The following is a 24,642-nucleotide window of genomic DNA, read 5'->3' as shown; positions in this document are numbered from 1 at the left end:
TATTTTTAGTTCTTTAAGGAATCTCCACACTGTTTTCCATAGTGGTTGTACTAGTTTACATTCCCACCAGCAGTGTAAAAGTGTTCCCTTTTCTTCACATCCATGCCAACATCTATTATTTTTGATCTTTGATTATGGCCATTCTTGCAGGAGTGAGGTAGCATCTCATTGTGGTTTTGATTTGCATTTCCCTGATAATTAGTGATGTTGAATATTTTTTCATATGTTTATTGGCCCTTTGTACATCTTTTGAGAATTGTTTATTCATGTCCTTAGCCCATTTTTTGATGGGATTCTTTGTTTTTTTCTTGCTGATCTGAGTTCCTTGTAGATTCTGGATATTAATCCTTTGTCAGATGTATAGATTGCAAAGATTTTCTCCTACTCTGTGGGTGGTCTATACTGATAATTTCTTTTGCTGTGTAGAAGTAATTTAGTTTAATTAAGTCCTACCTATCTATCTTTGTTTTTGTTGCATTTTCTTTTGGGTTCTTGGTCGTGAAGTCTTTGCCTATGCCAATGTCTAGAAGGGTTTTTCCAATGTTATCTTCTAGAATTTTTATGGTTTCAGGTCTTAGACTTAAGTCTTTGATCCATCTTGAGTTGATTTTTGTATAAAATGAGAGATGAGGATCCAGTTTCATTTTTTCTACATGTGGCTTGACAATTATCCCAGCACCATTTGTTGAATGGGGTGTCCTTTCCCCACTTTATTTTGTTTGCTTTGTTGAAGACTCGTTAGCTATAAGTATCCGGCTTTATTTCTGGGTTCTCTATTCTGTTCCATTGGTTTATGTACCTATTTTATACCAGTACCATGCTGTTTTGGTGACTATGGCCTTATAGTATAGTTTGAAGTCGGGTAATGTGACGCCTCTAGATTTGTTCTTTTGCTTAGTATTGCTTTGGCTATGCGGGCTCTTTTTTCATTCCATATGAATTTTAGGATTGCTTTTTCCAGCTTTGTGAATAATGTTGGTGATACTGTGATGGGAATTGCACTGAATTTGTAGATTGCTTTTGGCAGTATGGTCATTTTCACGATATTGATTCTACCCATCCATGAGCATGAGATGTGTTTCCATTTGTTTGTATCATCTATGATTTCTTTCAGCAGTGTTTTATAGTTTTCATTGTAGAGGTCTTTCATCTCCTTGGTAACAGGTATATTCCTCAGTATTTTATTTTATTTTTTGCAGCTATTGTAAAAGAGGCTGAGTTCTTGATTTGATTCTCAGCTTGGTTACTGTTGGTGTATAGCAGTGCTACTGACTTGTGTACATTAATTCTGTATCCTGAAACTTTACTGAATTCATTAATCAGTTCTAGGAGCTTTTTGGATAAGTTCTTAGGGTTTTCTAGGTATACAATCATATTATCAGCAAACAGTGACAGTTTGACTTCCTCTTTACTTTTTTGGATGTCCTTTATTGCCCTCTCTTGTCTGATTGCTCTGGCTAGGACTTCCAGTACTATGTTGAATAGAAGTGGTGAAAGTGAGCATCCTTGTCTTGTTCCAGTTCTCAGGAGGAACACTTTCAACTTTTCCCCATTCAGTATAATGTTGGCTGTGTCAGAACCTACTTTATTTAAAGAGATGGGGATTTAATGCAGTTAATTGATTACATGGATGATGCAAGAGCAGAGTGTCCAAATGGGACATGGGGAGGCCACCTAGAGATTAGCACCAGCAGGAAGCCATTCCCATCTCTAGGCTGGAGGCAGAGGGGAGAAGTGGTGTTGCAGGCTGGGCTCTCAGAAGCACTTAGAAATATACTGGAGTGCAAGGTGTTCATGAGGGGTCAACACCTGGGAAGGGGAAGGAGAAGCAACAGAATGGGCAGAGGCAGAAGCCACACAGTTATGCAGACCCAATGAAACCTCAGCCCACCTGTGTCCTCCAACAAGCCAGAATGGCAGGGCATTCAACACCCCACCTCTTCCACTCACCGGATGCCAGCTGCTTCAGGAAGGGCATGACCTCGAGCAAGGTGGTTCTCTGCAAGTAAGGCTGACCCTGTAGGAGCTGACAGCTGGATGCTGGCTGCAGCACCTGCCGTTGGGCGGCAAGTCCTTCCTTAAAGAGGACCTGAGTACCTCACATCTACCACAGTGGTGTGGCCAGAGCCAGGGACTGAGAGATTCCTTTATGGGAGCTGGAACCACAGTGAGCCTGCATAGGAGAGTTAGAACAAGGGAGAAGACAAGCTGCTAATGGAGTTCCTGCCCAAGGCGAAGAGGAAGGATGGAAATACTCTGGTTTCTCTGGTTTCCTCCTGCTTATGTCTGATCAGTGGTTTCTCCTGGTCAAACCTGCCAGAAACCAACTGATGGGGAGTTTGAGAGATGCAGCCTGCAGGTGTCAGCACCAATGCGCAAGCAAAGAAAAGGAAAGGACTCTGAGAGCACATAGGCCCAGGAAACCATCTCAGCAACTTTTTCTCTTATCTTCTCTCCAATGCAGCAAGGTTTAGACCTGCATCTATTGACTGCCCACCCCCACCCACCCCAGCATGTTGTGCTCCCCATCACCATGTGCCACCTTGTCTCACGGTGATGAACAGTGAACTGGCCCACCCAGATCCCCTTCAGGAAGGAAGGACTCCCTCCCTCCACTGCTGAGGAACCATCACTCCTGGTGCTGGGGGAACAAAAGGAAGAAGTTGAAATCATTTAAGTAGCCCTCAGCTGCCAAGAACTACTGTGGCAGAGGGGAGCCACCTCACCCAAGGTCATACTCCTTCCTGGGATGGCCAACATCTAATGATGGACTAAGGTGAGGCACAAAGATCCAGCCCCCAACTTGGGACCACCCCGAAGGGCCAGCCCAGCTTCAGAACTCCCGATGGCCGATGGAAACCTCCACTGAGACTGCACCATAGCCCAACTCTGTCCTCTGCCCAATCTTGCTGCCTTTCTTCCCCAACAGGTGTTGATCCCGCAAGCATTCCTAATAAGCTTCCTAAACACTGGTCTTTATCTGAGAGTCTTCTTCCTGGGAAACCCAAGGTGTGGCATTCACATTAAGCACGTTAATCAAGTTAGCCTTATCTCGGATCCTTTTGGTTCTGGAGGAATCTTTGTTATGTCTCTTCTCTCATATCAGGAAGTGGAGATGCTCAATTGAGGCATTCATTCATGCCTGGAAAGTTCTTCCCCAAGCAGCCATCTCAATCCTTCACCTCATTTAGATCCATGCTCAAATATACGCCACCTGTGAACAGCAGCATTCTCTAAGGCTGTACTGTGCCTTATTTTTCTTTATATAGCACTTTCCATCTAACAAATTATTTATGATTGTTTGTGGATTGTGTGTCTCTGCCCACTCAAGCAGGGAATTTGGTTTCGTCCATAGCTCTATGTACACAGTGATAGTGTTTAGCACACAGTATGAGTTCAATAAAATTTGCTAACGAATTTGGTCTGAGTGCTAAGTCCTGTGCCAGACACTGATGATGCCTTTGGAAAATTCCAATCTAGTGGAGAAGTTAGACAAGTAGAAAAACAATTATAACACAATGTGGCAAGTGCTGTAATTGAGCATAGCTGTCAACTGATGTGAGCAACCTAGACTGCCTGGACAAAGCTTCAGAGAGCATGTATAAGCGACTGACTCTCTGAGGAGCCCTGGAACAAGTGAACCACAGACTGATCTGGGCAGGCAGGCAGGTAACAACAGAAGTCTCTAGGATATCAGGGTCAAAAGGATAATGAGAGAGAGGAGGCCAGGCATGCCTTAAGATCCAGCACTGCCCTTCTGAGACGTATTCCTCAGAACATTAGCTGGCATGAATGTACAAAGATTTAGGTACATGGAGTGGGTGGGGAGGCGGTCACAGCCACATTGTTTACAATAGCCAAAAAATAATAATAATAATAATAAGGAGCAACATGAACATTGATCTGGAGGAAAAGAGCTGAATAAACAAAGGAACTCCCATACTTCGGCGTAATGACACTTTTTTTTTTTTTTTGACACTCATTCTGTTGCTCAGGCTAGAGTACAGTGGCACAATCACAGCTCACTGCAGCTTCAAACTCCTGGGCTCAAGCCATCCTCCTGCTTCAGCCTCCTGAGTAACTGGGACTACAGGTGTGTGCCACCATGCCCAGCTAATTTTTTAGTTATGGTTTCGTAGAAAGGAGTCTCACTATGTTTCCCAGGCTGGTCTTGTACTTACTGCTGGATTCAAGCAATCCTCCCCACTCGGCCTCCAAAACTGTTGGGATTATAGACGTGAGTCCACCCACTGACACTATTAAAAAGAGATCAATCTATATGTACTGACATGTAATAATATGCATGATATATTAATGAAAAAGATTACAGAACTATATGAACATGTTGATACCCATTTTGTTCAAATATATATGCACATGTGTTTACATAAACATGGAAAATCATCTAGAAGGAAACTGAACTGCTCAACTGTTAATGGTGGGACTGGGGGATTGAAATAGATAAGGGAAGGCTTTTGCTTTTTGGTATTATTTGAATTTGTCACAACCAACATGGACTAACTTTCAAAGGAAAGAATCCAAGGAACTTATGGTCATCAAGCATCAGGGACGTGCTGGTAATTGATCAAAGCAGGTCATGGGGGTTAAAGCAAACAAGAGATAGGAGTTAAGTAGGTGAACTAATTCAAGACAAGGTCACTGGCAGGACGGTGGAGAGAGGCAGAAACATAAATGACCTGACTCCTGGAAAAGCACTGTTGACCCTTTGGCCTAGTGGCTACTTCCTACAGGTTTTAGGAGTGTTCAGACGCCTTGGCAATTGGAGCCACCTGCAGTTATACTGGGACTCTGATGGGTACAGGAATAGCAGAGTTAAGATGATGATGATGTTCTCCTAAGGCAAGCCAAAGCCTTCTTGCTTTATCTAACCCAGCCCTTCCTTTATATATCCCTGGAAAAAAGACGTAGCATCTCGCCTTTTGTCTTTCTTTGCTCCATGCAAGACCTCTCAGAGACTTTAGTAAGCTTTCTGTTTTGTTTGCAGTGGAAGCTCCACAAGGAGAAGCCATATGCAACATTTCCCAACAATATTGGACCACAGAGCACACCTTTGTTAATATATTTTAATTGCCATCAAGTTTTAGTTATACAAATATTAGTGGATGATTTCTCCTTGTAAAGAACTCCAGGCTAACCTCTTGGAGGGAAAAGAACATGGAACAAAAGATGAAACTCTACATGAAGAGAGAAGCCACATGGAGGAAGTCTGAGGAACTCCAGCCAACACAAAGCACCAAGGCCCCAGCCTTGAGGGTGAGGCCATCTTGGACCCACCAGCCCAGCTGAACGCAGACACATGAGTGAGCCAGAGACAAGCCATCCCCAGCAAGCCTTGCCTGAAGTCTTGACCCAGAGAATCATGAACAATAACTGGTTGTTTTAAGCCACTATTTTAGGGTGGGTCTTTACATAGCTATAGATAACTGATACATTTCCCATCCTCTCCTCAGTGTCAGTCTCCCTCTCCATGAAGAAAACATTATCTTGAAGATTGTTTTTATTGTGATTTTGCTTGTTTTAAGCAGTTTTGTCAGGTATGTATATATCCATACATAATCCATTTTATAATTTTAAGCTGTATTTGAGCTTTCTAAATATGGAACCATGCTACATGTAGGGAGAACAAAATTGTGGAATGTTCCTCCACTGAGTAATTACTGTAGTGAAAATGATGTTGCTACACACGATACCATGGATGGATCAAACGCAGAGGCATAGTGTTATATTGAAAATGGCAGTTGGGGCCGGGTGCGGTGGCTCACACCTGTAATCCCAGCACTCTGGGAGGCCCAGGCGGGTGGATCACGAGGTCGGGAGATCGAGACCATCCTGACCAACATGGCGAAACCCCGTCTCTACTAAAAATACAAAAAATTAGCTGGGCGTGGTGGTGTACACCTGTAGTCCCAGCTATTCAGGAGGCTGTGGCAGGAGAAATCCTCTAACCCAGGAGGTGGAGGTTTCAGAGAGCCGAAATCGCGCCACAGCACTCCAGCCTGGTGACAGAGCGAGACTCTGTCTCAGGAAAAAAGAAAGAAAGAAAGAAAATGGCAGATGGGTCAGGCACGGTGGCTCACAACTGTAATCCCAGCACTTCGGGAGGCCAAGGCGAGCGGATCACTTGAGGTCAGGGGTTTTGAGACAAGCCTGGCCAACATGGCAAAACCTTGTCAAAAGTCTGCCATTCTGACTCATCATTTCCACTCTTCCTTTCACTCCTTCAGTCAAACTGTTGCAGTTGCACATGAACGACTTCATTTCATCTAAAATGGGCCCCCAGCCTCCAGAGCCACGCACTCTGCAATCAGGTTTACCTTCTTAAATTAGCCGGCGTGGTGGTGCAGGCTGGTGGTCCCAGCTACTCAGGAGGCTGAGGCACAAGAATCACTTGAACCCCGGAGGCGGAGGTTGCAGTGAGCCGAGATTGCGCCACTGCACTCCAGCCTGGGCGACAGAGCGGTGAGACTCTGTCTCAAAAAAAAAAAAAGAGAGAGAGAGAAAGAAAGAAAAAGAAAGAGAGAGGAAGGAAGGAAGGAAGGAAGGAAGGAAAGGCAGAAAGGCAAGTTGCAGAAGACCACCATACACATCATTCACCTTTTCATAGGATTATTGGCCATTACCTCTTGAGTTTCTGATTAATTCACGTGTCCATTTTTCTTCTGGGTTGTCTTTTTCTTATTAATTTCAATTCGTTATGTATTTTAAGAAATGTTCCCCAAGTGTACATACAGTCCTAGGAATTGCTTGAATCTTGAGAAACTTTTTCAAGAATGTAGTTTAAAATTACCAAACAAAAAGACCACGCCCTGGAAGGTATTGAAAAAAATAAAATAAAATAAAATAATGATAACTTACAGGTTCTTTCATTTCTTTGCCAAAAATTCCAAGCGTTAGAGACTTGACAGAGCTTTAGGCTATATTACCTGGTAAAAAGCCATTTACATAAATCCACAGTGCACAGAGGTACCTATTTCATATTTTCTTTACTACCAATAGAAAATGCATCTTTTAACTTGAGATACAGCCCCCTTTAAACATTTCCTAGGGTAAACCAATGAATTACTGTTCTTTCTAGCCATGAATTTGTATCACACTAAGAAAAAATAGACTCCTTTAACCTCTGAAGAGTGACATTTCTTTCACTTGGGTCACTTGATAGGGCCATTATAGTCTCAGATAAGACATGTGGGACTCTGTTTAATATCTGGCAATTTTCTTGTGCCTCTTCATTTATTAAAAGAATGTATCCATTAGCGGTCATTAGTACGTCCTGTCAAGATGGGGGTTAAATTATCCTCAACGGCTTAAGAAAAAAAAAATGCTTTTTCAAGAAAAATGGTGGCATTAATTGCCCAGTGGAATAGAAACGGCTTTCTTTGCCATAACCTCTCCCTCCCCCTCCTAGGAGGAATTGGACACTGCTTACCTCTGTCAACGATCCAGGCCACTTTCTCCTTTCTCTATGAGTCAGCTCCATCACTCCGGCCTGTGGCCTCTCTGGTGGCAGGCCACTATCCACAGGGAGTAAATAAAGCTCCTCAGTCCGTCACAGTGAGGAGCCTCAGACTGACTCTTCTTGCTTGCTAATTCATCCAAGGAAGAAAGAGGAAGGAGATGCCTCACTTAGCAAACAATCTCATTTGAAGGGGCAGTGTTTTAGCAACAGGAAGCAGCTCACATTAGAGAAATAATCACTCTCCCTTAGCTCCAAACTGAAACCGATCTCCTTCTTGACCTTTCATTTGAAACATATGCTCTCTGGAAAATGCACCCGGAGTGGTTCAAGGAGAGAGGTTGTCCGGTGCGCGTGTTGGGGGAGGAGGAGTATTATGTTTTCAAAATTAAAACAAGTTTTCTGTGTAGCTTTTAAGATTAAAAACCTTAAGGTTTAATTAGCAAAAGGTTTCCATCTGCTAAAAAAAGTTTCCAGGCTTTGTCTTTCTCTTCCCCCTTCTCAGGGCTCATCCATTCTCACAAGCATTAGTAATTATATCCATATCAGTTAAGATAAGCTGAAAATCATAAAATACCAACCAACAGTTAAGTAATAAAGACATTTAATAAATGTTAAGTGTAACGAGTCTGGAGGTCAGCACATCAAGGCTTGGTTCAGCAAATCCACAAGGCCACTAGGAACCACAGGCTGTTACTATCTTTCTGTTTTGTCATCATCCGTGTGTCGGCCCCTCTCCAAAGTGTCCAAGCCCCCCTGGCCAAGCTCACTAGCAGGAAGGAGGAAGATGGAAGCTCAGGGCTCCGCCCTATGGCGGTCTCTTTACCAGGAGGAAAAAAAAAAAAAAAAAAAAAAAAAAAAAATCCCCCCTAGAGCCCTTTAGCCTCATTGGCCAGAACGGAATCACACTCTCACCCCTTAACCAATCAAAGGGAAATGAGATACCATATTTGGGGTCTGGCCAATCATGGCTTATCCTTTCCATCTGGGCACATGGCAGCCCAAACACAGGTGGAATTCTGTTAGGAAGGAAAGAGGACCATTTTAAGGAGGAAACAGCTCCCAGATCCTTATTTCCAGCCCTGACTGGTTTTCTTAACTTTCTTCCCCACTGCCTTCTGAACAGCCCCACCTCATTATCTTACTGTTACCTCAAACTCAGTCTATTAGGGAACAAATTCCTTTTTTTACCTCCTAATCCTGGCTCCCTTTTCTTTCCTGATTTTTCCAAGGGTAGTTTCTTCCACCATGATGAAGGCTGCAAACTTTGGAATCATCTTGGATGCCCTCTCCATCTGGACTTCCTTTTCCAGTTGGTCCCCAAGAGCTGCTGATCCTTTTTCTTCCTAACATCTCCCCCTCTGACTCATCATTTCCACTCTCCCTTTCCCTCCTTCAGTCAAGCTGTTGCAGTTGCACATGGACAACTTTATTTCATCTAAAATGGACTCCCAGCCTCCAGAGCCATGCACTCTGCAATCAGGTTCACCTTCTTAAAGCTCTCATCCCTCCCTCCTAGCCTCCAGTGCTAGGTTCCCATATGCTCACAGAAGGAAAAAAATGCAAACTATCTTGCTTGAGTTTTAAGATTTTCTACAGCAGTATACTCTACCCCAGCTAGACTACTCAACTGTTCCCTGAAGCATGCTTTATGCATTCTCATCACCGCAGATTTGTCCACGCTATTCACTTAGACAAGAGTACCTTTCTGCTTCCTCTCTCCCAGCTGAATCCTACCTGGCCAACTCAGATTTCACTGCTGAAACCTCAATTATTCTAGGCTACAGTGATTGTTTTCTCCTCTGAAATCTTATGTGCTTACTGTCTTTGTGGATCATGAGCCATTTTTTTTAAAAGAAACCTTAGGATTAAATGATTAGGCAAGATAACTCTGCGATGGCCATATTACCAATGCTTTGCAATGTGCCACAATAATACTTACATGGTAAATAATGATATAATAGCCATTATTGAAGTTTTTAAAATATCCTTTTAGTTATTAAGCTTCGGAAAGTTCAGAGCCCCTTTAAAAGGTAAAGGTAGTAGTACTTTAGGGCTGCAATAGATTCTTCAAGAATGAATCTATACAATATGATGTCATCTGTCAGTGGAAAGACCATTCATTTATAGCCAGGAAATTACAATTTTATTGCCTGACAACTGCCACCAGAATTCTTGGCAGGAAAACTCTGTATTTAGGAAAATAACTTGACAAATTGCTTGGGGGTAGACAATGAAGTCTAGATAAGAATTTGACTACATTATTAGTATCAGGGTGCCATGATCATATTTAGTCTAGTGGAGGACTTACCTTCTTTACCATTTCTTCATTTAAAAAAAAAAAAAAACAAGCTTCTGGAATAATTGGCAAGCCACATGGAGAAGAATGAAGCTGGATACTCATCTCTCACCTTATACAAAAATCAATTCAAGATGGATCAAAGATTTAAATCTGAGACCTGAAACCACAAAGATTCTAGATGATAACATTGGGAAAACCCTTCTAGACATTGGCTTAGGCAAAGACTTCATGACCAAGAACCCAAAAGCAAATGCAACAAAAACAAAGATAAATAGATGGGACTTAAGTAAACTGAAAAACTATACAGCAAAATAAATAATCAGCAGAATTAACAGACAACCCACAGAGTGGGAGAAAATCTTCGCAACCTATACATCTGACAAAGGACTAATATCCAGAATCTACAAAGAACTCAAACAAATCAGCAAGAAAAAAAACGAAGAATCCCACCAAAAATTGAGCTAAGTACATGAATAGACAATTCTCAAAAGAAGATATACAAGTGGAATGCAATACCATCTCACTTCTGCAAGAATGGCCATAATCAAAAAAAATTTTTTTAATAGATGTTGGTGTGGATGTGGTGAAAAGGGAACACTTTTATACTGCTGGTAGGAATGAAAACTAGTACAACCATTACGGAAAACAGTGTGGAAATTCCTTAAAGAACTAAAAGTGGATCTACCATTTGATCCAGCAATCCCACTACTAGGTATCTACCTACAGGAAAACAAGTCATTATATGAAAAAGATATTTGCACATGCAGGTTTATAGCAGCACAACTTGCAATTGCAAAAATATGGAACCAACCCAAATGCCCATCAACCAATGAGTGGATAAAGAAAATGTAGTATATATATATATATACCTCGGAATACTACTCAGCCATAAAAAGGAACAAAATAATGGCATTCGCAGCAACCTGGATAGAATTGGAGACTGTTATTCTAAGTGAAGTAACTCAGGAATGGAAAACCAAACATCATATGTTCCTACTTATAAGTAGGAGCTAAGCTATGAGGACGCAAAGGCATAAGAGTGATACCTTGGACTTTGGGGACTCAGGGGAAAGGGTGGGGGGGTGACAAGGGATAACAGACTACACATTGGGTACAGTATGCACTGCTTGGGTGAGGGATGCACCAAAATCTCAGAAATCACCACTAAAGAACTTATTCATGTAATCAAACACCACCTGTTCCCCAAAAATCTATTGAAATAAAAAAAGAAAATTTTTAATAAAGGAAATAAAAATAATTTTTAAAAAAACTCAAAAACATTTTCTAATTATCTAATTCTGGAAGGTATTAGAAAATAGAAAAAGAGAGACTTTTAAAAATTATATAATTGTTTAGGGAAATTACTTTTAAATACCTGAATCATCTTAAGAAAATGTTGAGATGTTCTAACATTAAAAATTGAATTGTCGGCCAGGCATGGTGGCTCATGCCTGTAATCTCAGCACTTTGGGTGGCCGAGGTGGGTGGATCACGAGGTCAGGAGATCAAGACCATCCTGGCTAATACAGTGAAACCCCGTCTCTACTAAAAATACAAAAAATTAGCCTGGCATGGTGGCGGGCACCTGTAGTCCCAGCTACTCGGGAGGCTGTGGTAGGAGAATGGCGTGAACCCGAGAGGCAGAGCTTGCAGTGAGCCGAGATTGTGCCTCTGCACTCCAGCCTGGGTGACACAGCCAGACTGTCTCAAAAAAAAAAAAAATTGAATTGTTTAACCAAAAAGGTTGAGATAAAGGGACAAATAGATTGTTGGAAGTTCTCATTATGAAATCAATAAGAGGTAGTCTTATCATGACAGAGAGAAGAAAGGATAGATCTTTAGTGATGAAAAAATAGAATAAGAAGCATAGGAAAATAAGAGCATGGCATTTAGAAGAGAAGAAGTATAACAGGGTAGACAGAGGTAGAGGTAGAGAGAGAGAGAGAGAGAAACAGAGTGAGAGAGAGAGAGAGAAAATAAAATCATTTCCACAAGCTGGAGAGGCATGTGGAATGAGGATACCAAGAACCTGGCATACTAGGCCAGAAATTTTTAAATTTGCTCTGAGAGAGGTGTAGGTCTTAGGGCCTGGAAGAGACATGATGGGAATGTTCATCGACCAGGCATCTGCTTGGTGGTCCACCAGTACCAGATGGTCACTACTGAGCCCACTTAGGGAATGACTGGAGATTGCTGAACTGCCTACAAAAGATGGATGACATATGACCATGATACCTGACCACAAGCCTGGGATGTCAAAATGAGATTATGATGTTTATTTACACATTTGATTTGTGCTGTAATCAGTTTCTATTTATCTTCTTTTCATTGACCCCTTTGACCAGCTCTACGCATTACGAATAAAGCAATCAGAACATAAATTGTTAAAAAAAAAAAAAAAAGCCAAGTCACTTAAAGAAAAATGGCAAGGTTGTTGAGACAGAACCTTGTGTAGAAAAATAAGAAGATATACAGACTATTTTCTGTTCAAATATTTCATAAGAACTATAGCAAGAGTAGCATAGCTGTTTGATTAGGTCAAGGTAGGGTCTGGTACCAGATTGCCCATTGGGTTTCTCTGAAGGAATTTGTCAAAGTGTAGCTCAGTGTGTGTGTATGTGTGTGTGTGTGTGTGTACATATGTGTGTATATATATGTGTGTGTGTGTACATATGTATATATATATGTGTGTGTGTGTACCTATGTGTGTGTATATATATACGTGTGTGTGTGTGTGTGTGTGTGTGTGTGTTTATGACTTATAAGCCTAGCAGAAATTCTGGCTCTGTAACTTGCAAGCTTTGTCAGAAGTCTCTGAACCTGTTTCTTCATTTGGAAGATAGAAGAAAGGAGGACTGTATTACATCCAGGCCTGCTCTGTATTTTCTTTTCTGTATTCACTCACACATTTATGTTTTATTTCCTAGGACTAAGTTCTTATTTTATGATTCACAATTCTTTGGTGAAATTGTCTATATTGGCAAGGATGCATTTGGCTGTGAGTAATAGAAAACTCTATTCCAACTGGCTCATACCCTAAAGGGGATTTATTGGTTAATTTAACTGAAAGAGTCCAGATGCTGGGTAGCTGTCAGGTGTGGCTCCATCAGCCTCCAAATCTGCCTCTCTATGATTTGCTTGGCCCCTTCCTCTTCTGTGGCTTGGCAACTTACTCAGGCCACCAGCGAGGTGACAGTAGCATTTCCTGGCCATAACAACGTCCACAGGAAGAGGGACCATCTTATCCAGTAACCCCACTCTTTAGGAATCCTCCTATCCTGAAACTCTTACAAAACCTTCTACCTTATTAGTCACAATTTGGTCACATGCCCATTCCTGAACCAATCCCCTTGACCCAAGAATGCCACCCGTAGATTATCTAAGGTCTGGATTCCGCTGTGGCAAAGGAGTAGAATTACCCATAGAACAGTGAGGCCCACACTGCAGCTGGAGGCAGGGTCAGCTTCCCTAAACCTCAGCTCTGCATGCGGGCAGAGGTATTCCTGAACAAAAATCAGAGTGCTGTTAGAAACAGGCAAGAGGAAATGGATGCTGGGTAGGCTTTTGAAAGTTCATTCTAAGGAACGAAAATTGTAGAATATACTATTTTATCCCAGAGGCCACTGAACAGGATATAGCCATGTCTGATAACCAAAGGCTGTAATGTTCAAAATTAGAGTCTGCCAGATCTTTATCTAACAAAGTCTAAGAATTTCCATAAGGAAATTAGAAACATGTAAACAATTGCAGCTCCTTGGGTAACTGTATGCTAGCATATCTGAAAACAATTGTTTCCACTCCATATGGGATACTAATCAGCTTAATTAAATGGAAAGAAAAAAAGAAACCTCAGGAACCAAAACTGCTCCAATATTTCATCAAAGGAATACACAGGGAGCTTTAAAATACAGTCTCTTCAAACAGAAAAATAGGTAAAATATTGGAAAGGATTAATCAGAGTGAAGCAGTCTTTAACTGCTATTTTTTCCGTCAGGGGAACATAAAAGAAGTTGAAAAATATACATATTCTGTTCAGATAGAAAAATAGATGTAATGTTGAAAAAGATCAGTTAGAGACTGGGCAGTTTTTAATTGCTATTTTAATTGTCAATCAATAATATCCAATTGTATTCTGCCACTAAGTTTACATTCTGAATTTACCTAATGTTATAAAAATGCTATGTTTATCAATTTTGTGAGGATGGAGGACAGTGTGTCAATCCCTCCTTGCTTTGAGCTCAAATCAACTTAGAAGTACATGGAATCTGTTCTTCCAACAAACATCTATTGAGGGCCTGTGATGTGCCAGGCTGCCCCGGGTTCATGGCATAGCCATGTGTCAGCCAGCTGCCTTCCTTCCTTCCAGAGGAAGCAGGTACTTGGAGGCCATCGTCTAACATCCCTAGGTTTACATCCTTTGGGACATTAGATCCCTCTGTGGAGCAGCCTTGGCCCTTTCTCTGATGTCAGCTCAGATGGGTCACTGACTTATTGAGCTCCCACTCCCAAAAAAGAACTATACAAAATGCTGTACATCAGAGCTTACAAAGTACAAGAATAAGCATACAGAGTAGGAGAATAAAAGAGAAATCATTGACATAGCTCTTGCTCCTGAGAACCACCAAGAAAGAAAGAAGAGCACATACATATCAAAGCATTGATGAACGGAGGCCCAAAGGGAGGTAGTACAGGAGTGAAACATGTCTTCCAATTCCCAGGTTAGCATGATATATTTTGGGAAAGGAGACGAATGAATGAATAGGATAAAGGCTAAATCGTGGAAGGCCCCGGAAGTCAAAGAATTAGACCCTGCAGACTAAGGGAAAGGCGAGTAGTTTATATTTCAAAAGGAGGACTGTGGCACAAGTGCTTTCTACCCATCTCATCAAAAGCCTGTTGATGCAGCCAATGTGGTATAGTGGAAAGAGCAAAGCCTTCCATGTCAAATCAGTGTGGAGCTGAATTCTGGCCCAACCACTGAAGAGCCATGTGACCTTGGGAAAGCTACTTATCCTCTCTAAGCCTCAATTTTCTCATGTAAATAAAGAAATGAAGTCTATATTATCAAGTTGTGCCATCTAGTGTGGTAGCCACTAGCCACATGGGTCCATTGCATTTAAAATGTTGCAAGTCCAAATTCTGGTATGCTGTAAGGATGAAGTACACACTAGGTTTAAGAGGCTCATACAAAAAAAAAAAAAAAGACCTCCTAACTCTTTATATTGATTACATACTGAAATAATAACATTGAATTACATAAATACATTGGATTACATAAAATACATTATAAAAATTAGTTCTGTTTTATTTCCTTTTTATTGTTATAGAAAATTCAAAATTACATAGCCATAATGTTAGGCAAAGCAGAAAACAGTTCTTTTTCTCTAATGGAAATTGGAAATAGGATTTTGTTCCCTAATGTCTTTAAAATCAATGAGCGTGATAATTTGTGATCATGATCACAATTTCTATCCATGCTGTTTTTGTGTCCTCCCACTCTGACTTTGGGCTGGACACGTTACTTTTCCAATGGGAATTTAGCAAACAGAATACAGGCAGAGGATGTCACACTACTTGCACACTTACACACCAGGGCTTGCTCTCTGGCTGCTCTTGGGAGCCTTGAGACCATTACCATGTAAGTAAGCCCACACTAGCCTGCTGGATGATGAAAAGTACCCAGCCAAGTATCCCCACTGCCCCAGCCAACCATCAGATAATGTAAGTGAGGCCATTCTAGACCACCTAGCCCCAAATGAGCTGGTCCAGCTGACCCACAAATTTGTGAGAAATAATAAATGTTTGTTGTTTTAACATACATTTTAAGGTGTCTTACTCTGCAGTAAAAGCTAACTGGTAGATTTTGAATGAATCTATGACAAACATCATATTAGCAGAATCTTCATCAGAGTCTGAGAAAGAATAGAGACTGGTAATATCCAGTTACCCTGATCTCTATTGGGGGTGAGCTTTGCAATCTCATTCCAGATAGATAGATAGATAGATAGATAGATAGATAGATAGATAGATAGATAGATCCCTCTTCCTCTCTCTCTCTCTGTCTCTCTCTCTGTCTCTCTTACACACACACACACACACACACACACACATACAAACAGACACCCATTTTGGAGGAGAATTGGAAATATTAGTCCAGACAGACTCAAAAATCTCAACCCAGGGTTTTCCGAACCTTTTAGACATGAACACCTCTTTTTCTGATAGCAAAAACACTTGTACTCTGGTGGTGTTTTGTTAATATCTGTTGATTAAGAACATACATAATTCCTATAGAGTCCTTGCTACTATTTGCATGGCTTTATGAAATGAAGTAAAAGAGGATCAATTATATGGATCCATTAGAAAATGGTAGTGCTTCCTCTCAGGGATGACTCAGCACCAAAACAGGACAAATGGCTCATGGAGGAGAGTTGTGACTGCTTCCAGCCCTTGTGTGAGGCCCCTCAGCTGGGTGCTCTTGGCTAGAGCTCAGCTTCAGCACTGGTAACAGAAAGACACTACGGATTCAGTAGGGCTTTGAAGTGAAATTGTGTTTGATTCATAACAACAGTGTCTAGATGCATTTAAAAAACAATCATTCTTTATTCTACAGACAAAGCTTTTGGGATTGAAATGAATTCAGACTTCTTATTATTGTATCATAACTTTGTGACCCACCCCCACCCCCACACCATGAGATTATAGTCCACAGCTGGGTTCAGACCACTCAAGGTTATGTCTAATGGCCTCAAGTGGGCAGAAATAGAGAGCAGACATTGTCCCTCTCTGGCCCAAGCTTACAGTTCGCAACTGCAGATCAAGTGTGAGACTTGAGGAAGGAGGTAAGGTGGCACTCTACCACTTTGCTCCAACAAATAAATCACAGCATTAGGTGCTAAATGAATCCTTTTACATTTTGTTCACATATTTTTTGTGTATAGAGAAAAAAATGCGTACAAATGAATAATTTTAACATAAAATTCTGAGTTATTAATAACCCTTCGTCTTACCCATGCATTTTTTATTTTTTATTTTCTAGCTTTATGCCTTCATATCTATTAACCATTCTCTTGTGACTGTGTGATCTTTTGCAACAATGCCTTTTGTTTATATAAGGTTGCTATGGGTTGAATGTGTCCTCCAAAGTTCATGCGTTGGAAATTTAATCACCAAAGCAACAGTGTTGAGAGGTAGGACCTTTAAGGGGCGATTAGGTCATTAGGGCTCTGCCCTCATGAATGGATTTATGCCATTACCATGGGAGCAGCATCCTTATAATGAGTGAGTTTGACTCTCTTTCCTCTCTCACATGCACTCTCTTGCCATACGATGCCTTCTGCCATGTTACTATGGTGCAAGAAGCCCTTCACAAGATGTGGCCTCTTGATCTTGGCCTTCATGGCCTTCAGAAAAATGAGCCAAATAAACTTCTATTGTTGGTCAGGCACAGTGGCTCATGCCTGTAATCCCAGCACTTTGGGAGGTCTAGGTGAGAAGATCATTTGAGCCTGGGAGTTTGAGACCAGCCTGGGCAACATAGCGAGACCTCGTAACTACAAATAATTAAAAAACTAGTTGGGCGTGGTGGCACACACCTGTGATCCCAGTTGCTCGGGATGCCGAGGTGGGGGAATCACTTGGGCCCAGGAGGTTGGGGCTGCAGTGAGTCATGATCATTTCACTGCACTCCAGTCTGGCTGACAGAGCAAGATTCCATCACACACACATACACAAAATCAATTGTTTATAAATTACTATGGCTGTGATATTCTATTATAGCAGCACAAAAAGGACTAAGACAAAGGTATTCACTTTTTTAAGCCCTTTTATTAAACTACAAATCATAAACCACTGAACTATTTTAAGAGTTAAAAAATAAAGTTTTGTTTCAAAAATGATCATGTATTATCCTAATAATTTTATGAGATAACAAGGGAAAATATTATACTTTTGCCTGCTCCAGAGACGGGGGAAGTTGAAGGACAGAGGTGGTATTCTCAAATTATTAGCAGAACCAGTCCATGCAGAGCTCTTTCCAGTACATGAAGCTGCTTTATATAGATAGGGCAAGGGTAAATCACAAGTAACATATTTTTCAACTTTTTTGTTAACCCAAGCAAGTGAAAATCCCTGGCAAAGCCCTAGCAAAGCATCTGCCAGTTTCCATGGTGTAAATGCTCCCAGTGTGTCTGATTTCCAGCTACCATATGATGTGACTGAACATAGAGCTGAGATGTGCAGTAGCACATGGTTATTTAGTATTTCTACTATACATATATAATAGATGTAAATAACCTCAAGAACGTAATAGTTAATGCAGTAAAACAATTAGGAAGTGAAGAAATTTTGCTATTTATTACCTTTGTTTTTAATATAATTTATTTAATTGTAAGTTTATCTAATTTTTAATGATGTTGTGTTTAACAAGCAGCTCGCTAAATTCTTGAAATTTTAACAGTCACTCTCACCAACTAGTAGAAGTGGATTCTGCATGCCACTGACTCAGGTCTTCCTTTCAAGTTAAGTGAAATTTAAAATAAAATAAATATCACCCCTAGGGGGCACAGCTAGTTGTACACCTTAACACTACCCTCCCTCACCAACACACACATTTGAGAATTTCTGGATTGCACAAGTGAATGTATCATCACAGGGCAAGAGATGGCATGGCAATTTGTGGATGGCCTGGGCTGCAAGTCAGAAAAAAGCAATGGAGGCAGTGAGCTAGGACTGTTGATATAATTAAGATAGAGGGTAACTTAGGACTGTTCCTACAACCTTCTTGAACTGCAGAGCAAAGAAAATCCACCCTCCTATTGCAGAAAAACAGGGTACTTTTGCCCTGAATTATTCAGCTAGACTATTGACCAGGTTCAACTGGATAATTACACGTGTCTTACTTTGACTGGTTCTATGTTGGCCTAAGCTTTAGGTTTGGGACATAAAATGTTAGCCCTGGGAAAGATTACAGAGATAACAAAGCCTGCCTCCTCATTTCACAGACAAGGAAACTGAGTAAACCTAGGGCTAGAGAAAGACAAATGAGAAACTAAGGCACAAAATTTAAGCCGGCACTGATTTTCAGGATAAAGTAAGTGCAGTCAGTCCTGAAAGTATATCCTTAAATTCTCCAGCCTAGGTATCCCTCTCACTTTACCCTTGTCCTATCCAAAACTAATACCCAAAGAGGCCAAGTTAACATAACTAGTTGTGATCAGAGCTAGAACTACTACATGTCTTCTAACTTCTGGCCTGGGATCTTCTTCCTACAGTAGGCTGCCTCCAGCTTTGCCCACCCTTCCAAGGAAAGACCTCCAAAATTTTTTTTAATGATGTTGTGTTTAACAAACAGATAGCTAACTTATTTTTAAAAATTTTTTTGCTAATTTCTTTTTTAAAAAGCTTGTTATTTTTTTTAAAAAAATTTGCTAATTAAAAAAATTAATTAAATTAAAATGAGCAGAGAGCACCTTAGTCTGGATTAGGCCCAATTTGATTATAGAATAGTGACCTGCAAGAGCATGGCAAGACCTCATGCACTACAAGGTGATCACAGTGTTTAAGCACGCTGGACTTTTGCACTCTCAGTAGAAATTGCACTCAGTAGGTTTGCTTATAAAGCAAATCAATATGTGTAAACAAAGGAAATGTTTATCTTTCTTAAGAAGGGAGGCCAACAAACTATTTTTAAGTACTTATAAAATTATTTTGAAAAGAGCCATTTGCAAATGATGACATTGCTAATTTACACATCACTCCTCCTACTGATGGAAACACATAGAAGATCCTTCAAGGCACAGAATGATTTTACCCTTTACATCAGTCTTTGTCATGTGTATTAGTCAGGGTTCTCCAGAGCAACAGAACCCAGATGATATATATAGACACAGGAGTTTGCGGGGAGAGAGAGTGTAAGAATTGGCTCATGCAATTATGGAGGCCAAGAGATCTGCTGTCTGCAAGCTGGAGAACCAGGAGCACTGATGTTCACAGGCAGAAGACGGATGTCCCAGCTCAAAAAGAGAGCAACAATTCACTGCCCTTCCTCTGCCTTTTTGTTCTACACAGGTTCTGAAAGGATTGGATGATGGTCACCCACGCTGAGGAGGATAATCTGCTTTACTCAGTTCGTCAATTCAAACGCTGACCTCTTCCAGAAACGCCCTCCCAGACACACCAGACATAATGTTTTACCAACTATCTGGCATCCCTTAGCCCAGTAAAGTTGATGTATAAAATCAACCATTACATCATCAACCTGAAATAATCAAAAGGACCAGAATTCAGTTTAAAAGAGTCTATTGGCTGGGCGTGTAAACCCAGAAGTTTGGGAGGCTGAGGTGTGTGGATCATTTGAGGTCAGGAGTTCAAGACCAGCCCAGCCAACATGGTGAAACCTCATCTCCACTAAAAATACAAAAATTAGCCCGGTGGGTAGTGGTGCACACCTGTAATCCCAGGTATTCAGGAGACTGAGGCAGGAGAATCACTTGAGCCTGGGAGGTGGATGGTGCAGTGAGCCAAGATTGTGCCACTGCACTCCAGTCTGGGTGACAGAGTGAGACCCTGTCTCAAAAAAAAAGTTTATTCAAGCGCAAAGCTGAGAATGGCCATTTGGATTTGGATAACACAGGCTTCAAAGGAATGGGGTCAATACTCCAAAGTTAAAAATTAAGGTATTGCTTATATAGACAGGAAACAAAAAAATTTAATAGGATTATAACATTTTCTATACAAGGTTGGTTTACGAGTTAAAACAATTTAATTACAGTTTTTCTTTTATATCCAGCTTTTTTTCTCCTTTCCAATTTGAAGTAATATATTTAACATTTCGTCTTAGACAATATGATAGTCAAGAAGTCTGTGTGAGAGGAGAAAGAGGGAAGTTAACCTACAACAAAGATCAATAGTTAAGAGAGAAGGGGTTCCTACCTTGGTGCCCGTTAGTAATTTCCAACACATTACAAAACAATGTAGGTAAGGAAAAAAGGCTAATCTATAATCAGAGACACAAAAGGTTATAGCTGCCTGTTTTTGTGACTCAGGTCCCATAATCACATTCCCTTAAGGCTCAAAATATTTTATAGTTCCAACAGCTTAGATTTTGAATTACTTATTTTCACATCATGAATCTGAGAGTAATAGCTCTATGTTTATTCAAGAATAATCTAAAATATAAGTTTTCCCACAACACAGGTAGACCCAGTAATCCCAATTTTACTCAAGAGAAATGTAAACTTTATCAAGTTGTAATAAAGTACCTGTGACACAGTTACCTGACTGTATGCATTTGTCAAAGCTCATGGAACTGTACACTAAAAAGGATAAATTGGCTAGGCGCAGTGGCTCATACCTGTAATCCCAGCACTTCAAGAGGCTGAGGTGGGGGGATCCTTTGAGCTCAGGAGTTCAGGACCAGCCTGGGCAACATAGTGAAACCCCATCTTTACAAAAAATACAAAAATTAGCTGGGCGTGGTGATGTGCACCTACAGTCCCAGCTATTCAAGAGACTGAAATGGGAGGATGGCTTGAACCTGGGAGGCAGAGGTGGCTTGAGCCTGGGTGACAGCACAAGACCTATCTCCAAAAAAAAAAAACCATGATTTTTACTGCATGTTAATTATACCTTAATTTGCCAAATTGGAAATTTTTTGCTTTCTAAACTAAATTAGTCTCCATTATTAAAATAGACCTTCTGAGGGTGACATTTGTATTGCAGCTCAACATCTCCTCTACTCTGAACTGAAGACCTGCTACCTTCATGATTGTGGGTGCGATGTTTGAAGCACAAGCTACTTGTCTGTAAGAACTAACAAAATCGGATATTAGAAATCACATAGTATAGGCCAGGGGTGGTGGCTCACGCCTGTAATCCCAGCGCTTTGGGAGTCTGAGGTGGGCAGATCACAAGGTCAGGAGATCGAGACCATCCTGGCTAACACGGTGAAACCCCGTCTCTACTAAAAGTACAAAAAAAAAAAAAAAGAAAGAAAATCAGCCAGGCGTGGTGGCGGGTGCCTGTAGTCCCAACTACGTGGGAGGCTGAGGCAGGAGAATGGCGTGAACCCGGGAGGCGGAGCTTGCAGTGAGCCGAGATCGCACCACTGCACTCCAGCCTGGGCGACACAGTGAGACTCCGTCTCCGAAAACAAACAAACAAAAAGAAATCACACAGTATAATGAATAGCCTCTTAATTTAAATGCAACAATAATACTAACAAAAATTGAATGTTTGTCATGTGCCAGACATTGCAATACCCATAACAATCCTATGAGGTTAATGAAATGATCTAACTTATTTTTCAACAGGACCACTTGGGCTGCTATGTTGAGAATTGAATATAGGTGTGTGTTGTGGGTGGGGCAGCAGTGGACAAGAGTGGAGGCAGGAAGATGTATTTGGAGGTCATACAGTAAATCAGGTGAGCAATGGTGGCATGATCCATGGTGAAGGTGGTGAAGGGGGTGAGGCACGGTTGCTTCTTGGATGTTTGGAAGACAGTCCACAATCTTTGCCAATGGATTAAATTTGGGGCGTTAGAGAAGGAAAGAATGACTCACAGGTTTTGAGCCCCCAAACAACTGGAGGGGTAGAGTGGCCATTTCCTGGGGTGGAGAAGATGGAGGAGGAGCAAGTTTCAGAGGACAGAGGTCAGGGTTTCAACTTTGAGCATGTTAAGTTGGAGACATTTGTTAGCCATACGGGGGTTTTCAAATAGGCAGTTGGACAGATGAGTCTGGTGTTCAGGGTTGCGGGAGGATCTACAGCTGGGGGCCGTGGATGATCTACAATCTTGACACTGGATAAATTACCACTGGATGAGGGAGGTAGAAAAGAGAAGACATCCAAGGACTGGAATCTGAGACACTGCAACATTTAGAGGTCATAGAGCTAAGGAGGAAGCAACAAAGGAGACTGAGAAGGCGCTGCCAACAAGACAGGAGAAAAACCAGGAGAGAATGGTGTCCTGGAGGCCAAGGAAAGAGAGTGTATCAAGCTGGGGAAAGGGATCTACTGTCAAACTCTCCAACGAAGCAGCTGGAGGACTGAATGGCCAGTCCAAGAGGCCACTCTTCCTCCCAGTCACCTTGCCCATTCCTAACTCTGTCGTATATTTATTACATTCCCCTGTAGTCATCAGCTCTCTTGTCTATCTTGAGAGCCACTTGTGCATTTCAGTATTTCCAGTGCCCAGCAGGTGCTCAATAAATGTTTGTTGAATAAATAAGAGATGAATGACTGAGTGAGTGTGTGAGTGAGTAGTGATCTCACAGGTTAGGGATGGTGGAAACACTACAGAATGGTGTGCTTCTGCTCATCTCTCCCAATACCGCACTCAGTGATGTTGTGTTGGTAGCTTGAAATTGACTATGGTGAAAACATATACACCACAAAAATGAGCACTTTCTACCAACTCAGGCTCCCTTCACCTGCTAGTGTCTGTGTTAAACATTTGCCATCACACTACTGGTTATACTATACTTCCCATAAAAACCTCCAGGAAGCAACCTTTCTTCTATGAGGAAAAAAAATCACTCCATTCTGTGGAAGACAGTATTTTCTTCTCTCTGTTTTTTTTTTTTTTTTTTACTTGTGTGAATACCAGGTAGACAAAACAACCAACAGATTAAGTAAATTTTTCTTTCTCTCCTACTGGTGATTTTGATGGGCAGACAGCTCATCTTCAGCACCACCAATCAAGCAATGGGTTTTGACATCACCAGTGATGACTTCTCCCACAGCCACCACTCTGTAGCCTCTTCCACTGGGTTCTTCTGAGAGAAAAAGTTGAGATTTATGAGAATCCACTCATTATTATTTAACTGGGTCAGCAGTTGAACTGGTTATGAAACATGTGTCTGGATCAGAAATGTGGATACAAAATGCCACGCTTCAAAGATTTTGAAAAAACATATAAGGAAAATGTGGAGAAGAGTGAGATTATTCCCTTTGAAAGCTGCTACCCCAGCCTGATTCCTCTCCAGGTCCCTTTCTAGCTCCCTGATGATGCAATTCATGTCCCCCACTGGAATGCATTATGCTCTCTTGAAATACTCAGAGCTAATGGAACGCTGAGAAAATCAATCCCTTCTTATTATGCAGGGCTGCTGTTTGGTAAATGGAAAACAAATTCTTTTTTCCTCCTAAGTAGGCAGATATAAGCCATGGGAGGCACCTTGATTACAGCCTCATGTCCTGAATGAGAGTCTACACAGGATTACTGTGCTTAACATGCATTTTATTCAAAGAGGTCAGGTATGTATCCACTCACAACTCAATAAGGAGACAGAACTTCTTTTTGCTGCTTCCCCTGCCACCCCTGAAGAGGGCACATATCATAATGCAATGCCTTTTGGAGAGACATATTCAACTGACATCTAACATCCATAATAATATCTAGCACTTATTAAGTATTCACAGCGTGCCAGGTATCATGCTTTAAATATATTCTTTTTTTTTTTTTTTTTTGAGACAGAGTCTCACTCTGTCACCTAGGCTAGAGTGCAGTGGTGCAATCTCGGCTCACTGCAACCTCTGTCTCCCAAGTTCAAGCAATTCTCCTGCCTCAGCCTCCCGAGTAGCTGGGATTACAGGTGTGTGCCACCACGCCCAGCTAATTTTTGTATTTTTAGTAGAGATAGGGTTTCACCATGTTAGCCAGGCTGGTCTTGAACTCCTGACCTCGTGATCCACCTGCCTCGGCATCCAAAGTGTTGGGGTTACAGGCGTGAGCCATTGTGCCGGGCCAACTTTTTTTTTTTTTTTTTTTGAGACGGAGTCTCGCTGTCGCCCAGGCTGGAGTGCAGTGGCGCGATCTCGGCTCACTGCAGGCTCCGCCCCCCGGGGTTCATGCCATTCTCCT

At 41.4% G+C, this 24,642-nt stretch overlaps 1 long non-coding RNA gene across 1 annotated transcript in view; it reads right to left on the bottom strand.

Annotated features, from left to right (window-relative positions):
* Positions 1-2,579: 2,579 nt before the first annotated feature.
* The window catches only part of LOC129397379 (uncharacterized), a 109,492-nt gene continuing 87,429 nt past the window's right edge, over positions 2,580-24,642 (bottom strand). Inside the window, exons 5-7 of the long non-coding RNA XR_008624706.1 lie at positions 7,448-7,604; positions 6,642-6,827; positions 2,580-3,214 (exon numbers count right to left, since the gene is read on the bottom strand). This is a non-coding gene — a long non-coding RNA (uncharacterized LOC129397379). The remainder of the gene's footprint in view (positions 3,215-6,641; positions 6,828-7,447; positions 7,605-24,642) is intronic.

The sequence above is a fragment of the Pan paniscus genome, chromosome 2 (assembly GCF_029289425.2).
Source record: "Pan paniscus chromosome 2, NHGRI_mPanPan1-v2.0_pri, whole genome shotgun sequence".
Lineage (NCBI taxonomy): Eukaryota > Metazoa > Chordata > Mammalia > Primates > Hominidae > Pan > Pan paniscus.
This window is presented reverse-complemented; position numbering and strand designations above follow the sequence as displayed.